Genomic DNA, 8,881 nt, shown 5'->3' with positions numbered 1-8,881 from the left:
AAGACGTGTTAAAACGTCACGAAACATATGAGATGTTTCGAGGGCTGAAATTGGGATTTCAGGCTCATGCCCACGTCAAGAGGTATAAGACCTCCGACGATTTTCTTAGCCTGCAAACTAAGGGAGAAAATCTCAATTGTTGAGCTTGTGCTCAGATTGTCTGAGTACAACAATCGCTTGAATCAAGTGGGAGTTGATCTTCCAAATGAAATGGTGATAGTTCTCCGAAGTCATTACCACCAAGCTGCTAGAGCTTCGTGATGAACTATAATATATCAGGGACATATATGATGATCCTTGAGATATTCGCGATGTTTGACACCACAAAAGTAGAAATCAAGAAGGAGCATCAATTGTTGATGGTTGGTGAAACCACTAGTTTCAAGAAGGGCAAGGGCAAGAAGGGATACTTCATGAAACGGCAAATCAGCTGCTTCTCTAGTGAAGAAATCCAAGGTTGAACCCAAACCCGAGACTAAGTGCTTCTGTAATAAGGGGAACAGCCACTGGAGCAGAATTACCCTAGATACTTGGTAGATGAGAAGGCTGGCAAGGTCGATAGAAGTATATTGGATATACATTGTGTTAATGTGTACTTTACTAGTACTCCTAGTAGCACCAGGGTATTAGATACTGGTTCGGTTGCTAAGTGTTAGTAACTCGAAATAAAAGCTACAGAATAAACGGAGACTAGCTAAAGGTGAGCTGACGATATGTGTTGGAAGTGTTTCCGATGTTGATATGATCAAGCATCACACGCTCCCTCTACCATCGAGATTGGTGTTAAACCTAAATAATTGTTATTTGGTGTTTGTGTTGAGCATAGACATGATTGGATTATGTCTATCGCAATGCGGTTATTCATTTAAAGAGAATAATAGTTACTCTGTTTATTTGAATAATACCTTCAATGGTCTTGCACCTAAAATGAATGGTTTATTGAATCTCGATCGTAGTGATACACATGTTCATGCCAAAAGATATAAGATAGTAATGATAGTACCACCTACTTGTGGCACTGCCACGTAAATCATATCGGTATAAAACGCATGAAGAAGCTCCATGTTGATGGATCTTTAGGCTCACTTGTTTTGAAAAGTTTGAGACATGCGAACCATGTCTATTGGTGTATATGCATGAAGAAACTCCATGCAAATGGACCGTTTGGACTCACTTGATTTTGAATCACTTGAGACATGCAAATCATACCACATGGGCAAGATGACTGAAAGCCTCGTTTTCAGTAAAATGGAACTAGAAAGCAACTTGTTGGAAGTAATACATTTTGATGAGTGCAGTCCAATGAGTGTTGAGGCGTGTAGTGGATATCGTTATGTTCTTACTTCACAGATGATTTGAGTAGATATTAAGTATATTTACTTGATGAATCACGAGTCTGAATTATTGAAAGGTTCAAGTAATTTCAGGGTGAAGTTGAAAGATCGTCGTGACAAGAGGATAAAATGTCTATGATATGATCGTAGAGATGAATATCTGAATTACGAGTTTGGCACAGAATTAAGACATTGTGGAAATAGTTTCACAACTAATACAGCCTGGAACACCATAGTGTGATGGTATGTCCGAACATCATAACTGCATCCTATAGGATATGATGCATACCATGATGTCTCTTATCGAATTACCACAATAGTTTATGGGTTAGGCATTAGAGATAACCACATTCACTTTAAATAGGGCACCATGTAATTCCGATGAGATGACACCGTATGAACTATGGTTTAGAGAAACCTAAGCTGTCATTTCTCAAAAGTTTGGGGCTGCGACGCTTATGTGAAAAGTTTCGGGCTGATAAGCTCGAACCCAAAGCGCATAAATGCATCTTCATAGGACACCCAAAACAGTTGGGTATACCTCCTGTCTCAGATCCGAAAGCAATAAGGGATTGTTTCTAGAATCGGTTCCTTTCTCGAGGAAAAGTTTCTCTTGAAAGAATTGAGTGGGAGGATGGTGGAGACTTGATGAGGTTATTGAACCGTCTCTTCAACTAGTGTGTGACAGGGCACAGGGAGTTGTTCCTGTGGCACCTACACCAATTGAAGTGGAAGCTTATGATAGTGATCATGAAACTTCAGATCAAGTCACTACCAAACCTCGTGGGATGACAAGGATGCGTACTACTTCAGAGTGATACGTAATCCTGTCTTGGAAGTCATGTTGCTAGACAACAATGAACCTACGAGCTATGGAGAAGCGATGGTGGGCCCGGATTCCGATAAATGGCTCGAGGCCATAAAATCTGAGAGAGGATCCATGTATGGAAACAAAGTGTATACTTTGACAGAACAGCTCGATGGTCATGAGGCTATTGAGTACAGATGGATTTTAAAAGGAAGACAGACAATGATGGTAAATGTCACCATTAAGAAAGCTCGACTTGTCGTTAAGATGTTTTCCGACAAGTTCAAGGAGTTGACTACGATGAGACTTTCTCACTCGTAGTGATGCTAAGAGTCTGTTGGAATTATATTAGCGATTACTGCATTGTTTATGAAATCTTGCAGATAGGATGTCAAAAACATTGTTTTCTCAATGTTTTTCTTGAGGAAAGGTTGTATGTGATACAACCGAAAGGTTTTGTCAATCCTGAAAGATGCTAATAAGTATGCAAAGCTCTAGCAGTCCTTCTAAGGACTGGAGTAAGCATCTCGGAGTTGGAATGTACGCTTTGATGAGATGATCAAAGATTTTGGGTGTATACAAAGTTTATGAGAAACTTGTATTTCCAAAGAAGTGAGTGGGAGCACTATAGAATTTCTGATAAATATATGTTGACATATTGTTGACCAGAAATGACGTAGAATTTCTGGAAAGCATATAGGGTTATTTGGAAAGTGTTTTTCAATGAAAGCCTGGATTAAGCTACTTGAACATTGAGCATCAAGATCTATAAGGATAGATCAAAACGCTTAATGGTACTTTCAAATGAGCACATACCTTGACATGATCTTGAAGGTGTTCAAGATGGATCAGTCAAAGAAGGAGTTCTTGCCTGAGTTGTAAGGTATGAAGTTAAGACTTAAAGCTCGACCACGGCAGAATAGAGAGAAAGGACGAAGGTCGTCCCCTATGCTTAAGACATAGGCCCTACAGTATGCTATGCTGTGTACCGCACCTGAAATGTGCCTTGCCATGAGTCAGTCAAGGGGTACAAGAGTGATCCAAGAATGGATCACAAGACAGCGGTCAAAGTTATCCTTAGTAACTAGAGGACTAAGGAATTTTCTCGATTATGGAGGTGGTAAAAGAGTTCATAGTAAAGGGTTACGCCGATGCAAACTTTGACACTAATCCAGATTATTCTGAGTAGTAAACTGGATTTGTATAGTAGAACCGTTTTTTGGAATAGCTCCAAATGTAGCATAGTATTTGCATCTACAAGATGAATAGAAATTTGCGAAGTACATACGGATCTGAAAGATTCAGACCCGTTGACTATAACATCTCTCACAAGCATAACATGATCAAACCCAGAACTCATCGAGTGTTAATCACATGGTAATGTGAACTAGATTATTGACTCTAGTAAACTCTTTGGGTGTTAGTCACATGGGGATGTGACCTTGAGTGTTAGTCACATAGCGATGTGAACTGGATTATTGACTCTAGTGCAAGTGGGAGACTATTGGAAATATGCCCTAGAGGCAATAATAAATTGGTTATTATTATATTTCCTTGTTCATGATAATTGTTTATTATCCATGCTAGAATTGTATTGATAGGAAACTCAGATACATGTGTGGATACATAGACAATACCATGTCCCTAGTAAGCCTCTAGTTGACTAGCTCGTTGATCAATAGATGGTTACGGTTTCCTGACCATGGACATTGGATGTCGTTGATAACGGGATCACATCATTAGGAGAATGATGTGATGGACAAGACCCAATCCTAAGCCTAGCACAAGATCATGTAGTTCGTATGCTAAAGCTTTTCTAATGTCAAGTATCATTTCCTTAGACCATGAGATTATGCAACTCCCGGATACCGTAGGAGTGCTTTGGGTGTGCCAAACGTCACAACGTAACTAGGTGGCTATAAAGGTACACTACAGGTATCTCCGAAAGTGTCTGTTGGGTTGGCACCAATCGAGACTGGGATTTGTCACTCCGTGTAAACGGAGAGGTATCTCTGGGCCCACTCGGTAGGACATCATCATAATGTGCACAATGTGATCAAGGAGTTGATCATGGGATGATGTGTTACGAAACGAGTAAAGAGACTTGCCGGTAACGAGATTGAACAAGGTATCGGGATACCGACGATCGAATCTCGGGCAAGTATCGTACCGCTAGACAAAGGGAATTGTATACGGGATTGATTAAGTCCTTGACATCATGGTTCATCCGATGAGATCATCATGGAACATGTGGGAACCAACATGGGTATCCAGATCCCGCTGTTGGTTATTGACCGGAGAGTCATCCCGGTCATGTCTGCATGTCTCCCGAACCCGTAGGGTCTACACACTTAAGGTTCGGTGACGCTAGGGTTATAGAGATATTAGTATGCGGTAACCCGAAAGTTGTTCGGAGTCCCGGATGAGATCCCGGACGTCACGAGGAGTTCCGGAATGGTCCGGACGTAAAGATTTATATATGGGAGGTCTTGTTTTGGTCGCCGGAAAAGTTTCGCGCATTATCGGTATTGTACCGGGAGTGCCGAAAGGGGTCCGGGGGTCCACCAAGGGGGTCCACCTGCCCTGGGGGGCCACATGGGCTATAGGGGTGTGCACCTTGGCCTATATGGGCCAAGGGCACCAGCCCCAAGAGGCCCATGCGCCAAGAGATAAGGGAAAGGAAGAGTCCTAAAGGGGGAAGGCACCTCCTAGGTGCCTTGGGGAGGATGGAATCCTCCCTGGCCGCACCCTTCCTTGGAGGAAGGGCCAAGGCTGCGCCCCCCCCCCTCTCCCTTGGCCCTATATATAGTGGGGGGAAGGGAGGGCAGCCGTACCTAAGCCCTGGCGCCTCCCTCTCCCTCCCATGACACATCTCCCTCCTCCCGCAGCGCTTGGCGAAGCCCTGTTGGAATCCCGCTACTTCCACCACCACGCCGTCGTGCTGCTGGATCTCCATCAACCTCTCCTTCCCCCTTGCTGGATCAAGAAGGAGGAGACGTTGCTGCTCCGTACGTGTGTTGAACGCGGAGGTGCCGTCCGTTCGGCGCTAGGATCATCGGTGATTTGGATCACGACGAGTATGACTCCATCAACCCCGTTCTCTTGAACGCTTCTGCGCGCGATCTACAAGGGTATGTAGATCCACTCCTCCCTCGTTGCTAGATGACTCCATAGATTGATCTTGGTGACACGTAGGAAAATTTTGAATTATTGCTATGTTCCCCAACATCCATAAGGTTTGGCTTGCCCAGGCAACCCCTTCCGAACGAGTATACAGAGAAGGGAAGTGGTCGGCTTTAGCTGATTGTTCGGATACCAAGATGGATGTCCAGGCATCAGCTGGACGGCCGATTACATGTCCGGACGTCTAGTTTGTGGCATGCACTGCCTTTTATTCACCTGCCCATGCATTGACTAGTGGTTGTACGTCTCTGTACCTATTCAGACGTTCGGCCAGTTACAACAACACACTCAAACGACTATTTTTTTGGTCTCTATAAATACCCTCTACCACTCCTATAGAGGGTTGACCACTTCATCCAAAAAACCCTAGAACACACAATTGCTCCATGTCACTCTTTCTTGCATCAAAATTTGGATCCCTGAGAGATCCTTGAGGGTTCTTAAGAGTTATTCCACCAAGTGATAGATCCACTCATTCCTCTCTCTTTTTTTTGACCAAAGAAAATCATGATTTGAGCAAGTCTTCAGCTTTTTCCTTCGATCTTGTTACCCCTGGAGGTTGGAGACTCCTAGGCGGTAGGAGTGCTTTGGTGAGGAATCGGTTTGTGAATCACATTCGTTGTGAAGGTTTGAAGATCATCCCAAGATCTGCCGCTAGTGGTTGGGAATCACATTCGTTGTGATATCCCAAGGAGAATAGGGCAGCGCTATTCAGCCATATACTGTCGCCATGGTAAGTTGGTAACCCAATTTTGCTGCCACGGCAGTCCTTCTCGCCAGCTTTGTTTCAGCAATTCTGTTACTTAGTTTTAGGAGTACATTGTCTATGCATCATTGGCGACATTGTAGGTAGTCGAGCATGAGCTTGGATCGTGGGATGGCACGATCAATAGCCGAGCGGCGAGCATGTTGGCATGTTTCCCATTTTCGAACAGAATAAAAGGAGGAAGAAAGAATAGAAAAGCTGCAACATTTACGCAGCACAAAATTTAGAGTCTTGCTCGATGAGGGTGACCGCTAAGACTCGATGAGGGTGACTGCTAAGACCTGGTTTTTCTGCTACGTATTCTAACTTTGCTGTACATGGCAAGTGTTTCTAGAAATCCTTGTTAAATTCTGTTCTGGTTGGCATCTCACACTCACAGCATGGATCGTCTGCTGCCGTGCTGGAGATGTAGGGAGTTTGTGTCTATTCCCGGCGTGGGGCCCCTTTTGATGAGGAAAACTCAGTTATCACCTTCACATACAGAAGCATGGATACAGGGAAAGAAACGATTTTGAGATGCCTTGTGTTGTGATTTTGTACAAAATATGCATGCGTGCATTGTCATTTTGAATGATTATATACGTTGATGGACACTTGGTCGGGATATCTACTCCCTTCTCCGATTGATGGACGCTTGGCCTTAATTAACCCTATGAGCTGTTCGCTTCCAGGCTCGACTAAATTGCAAAAAACCACCACATTAGGGGACGCTAAAACAGAAAACCACCACCTTTCGTTTTTTTTCAAAAAACCACCACGTTTGAGCTGACAGTTTTCAAAAAACACTGATCGCACGGTTTGGCACGTCTGAGTGAAAAACTGACCTATTGGGCCCAATGTCAGGCGCCATCTGGACAGGTGGAGATGGCGCCCATCACGCGCGCCGTTAGACGGCGTCGCTCTGACCTAACGAGCCGGCCCGACCCAGCCTGACCCGTTCGTCCATTCCCCTCTCTCTCGGCCGCCTTCTTCTCTGTCTGCGGCACGTTCTCCACCGCCTCCGCCGTCCATTTGTCGTCGCCGGCCGCCGCAGCGATGGTGTCCTGGAAGGACGGCGAAACTAGCAGCGAAGATTCTGTGTCCCCCCTCTTCAACTCGCATGCGGACGAGACCTACGTGAGTATCATTTCTCTTTGACTTAGGGTTAGGGTTTTCTTTGATTTGAGCTTAGTTTTAACGGATTTGAGTTGCGATTTGAGCACTGTTGCAACATTGTAGATCCCACAGACCATTGTTGACCCGGAGTGGTGTGGTATTGTTGCCGGAGGACCGATGTGCTGTCACAACCTTCCTGTTCATAGGGCTATTGTGTTCCAAGGAATCAACACTGGCCGTAGGTTTTATGGATGCGGTAATCAGGTTAGTGGCAGGCCCTCTCTTGTACATGTACATTATACAAATCCTTTTTTGATGCTCAGTGAACTGAATATAGGTTGATATGTCTATGAACTGAATATTGTTCTGTACTTAGTTTACTGAAGATGTTGTTTTATCAACTGTTTTGAGGGGAAAAGGTGTCAAGTTTAATAAATGCTTAACTGAATGTGTCTGGTTTTAAATGACCTCAATTAACTAAATATATGTAGCTATTAACTGAATGTATGTAGCTGTTTAACTGAATTTATGTAGCTGTTAACTAAATATGGTGTTAACTGACTTCTCTGAATGTGGTTGTTAACTCTGGTTTTGTCTGAATTATTATAGGAAGGTGACAATTGTGGTCTGGTTCAATGGATTGACCCAGAATGGCCAGAACCCATGAAAAATGCACTTCGCAAACTTTGGGATATGTATGAGCAGAGTAGCAAAGAGAATGATGCTAAAGAAAAGCTCATACTCAAGCTAGGAGAAGAGAAGAAGCTAATCCAAGAGAAGCACCACAACCACTTCAAAGAAACAAGCAATTTTTTTGCTACAATTCACAAGAATGTGATGAGAGAGAATTATCAGAAGATTATGCAGGATGGTGATGTAGAGAGTGATGTAGTTCAAGCCCAGGAAGAGAAGGCTAAACTTGAGAAAGACAATATTGAGCTTAGGACGACACTGCAGGTGATTAAGCAGAGCAATGATGAACTTGTTAGGAATTGGAAGCAACATGTAGCAGATGGAGGTGTTCAACAGATTGAACAGATGAAGAAGGATAAGCAGAAGTTAGAGTATATCATAGCTGATTTGCTTAAGGATCGGGAGGCAAACAAGATGAAGATGAGGAAAATCAAAGAAATATGTGATGAGTGAGTAATTTGTTGGCATAATGTATGAGGGCAACAAGGTTGAACTAAGTTTGGTTGGTTGTATTGTGTTGAACTATGTTGTTTCTGTTGAACTAAGTACTCTATTTTCAGTAATGGAGTTAATCTAAATCTTATTAGTATGTTGTTTAGTTGTAATGGATTATGATGTAAGATGTGAACACTAAGTTGTTTGTTGGATGTGATCAGTCTGGTCTAGTTTGATCTTGTTGATGGAATTTTATTTATAAATTATTGTTGTGATGGAATGAAATGATTGACGGTTCTCGAGGGTTGTCGAGAGGATAGGTTTAGCCTAAAAAGGTTGGTGCCTTTCGTCGACGGTTGTCAAGAGGATAGGTTTAGCCCAAAAAGGTTGATGCATTTCGTCGACGGTTGTCGAGAGGATAGGGTTAGCCTAAAAAGGTTGGTGCCTTTCGTCGACGGTTGTCGAGAGGATAGGGTTAGCCTAAGAAGGTTGATGCATTTCGTCGACGGTTGTCGAGAGGATAGGGTTAGCCTAAAAAGGTTGATGCATTTCGTCGACAGTTGTCGA

Source organism: Triticum dicoccoides, chromosome 6A (assembly GCF_002162155.2).
Source record: "Triticum dicoccoides isolate Atlit2015 ecotype Zavitan chromosome 6A, WEW_v2.0, whole genome shotgun sequence".
Taxonomy (NCBI): domain Eukaryota; kingdom Viridiplantae; phylum Streptophyta; class Magnoliopsida; order Poales; family Poaceae; genus Triticum; species Triticum dicoccoides.
The sequence above is the reverse complement of the archived record's forward strand: the minus strand, read 5'-3'. Positions refer to the sequence as shown.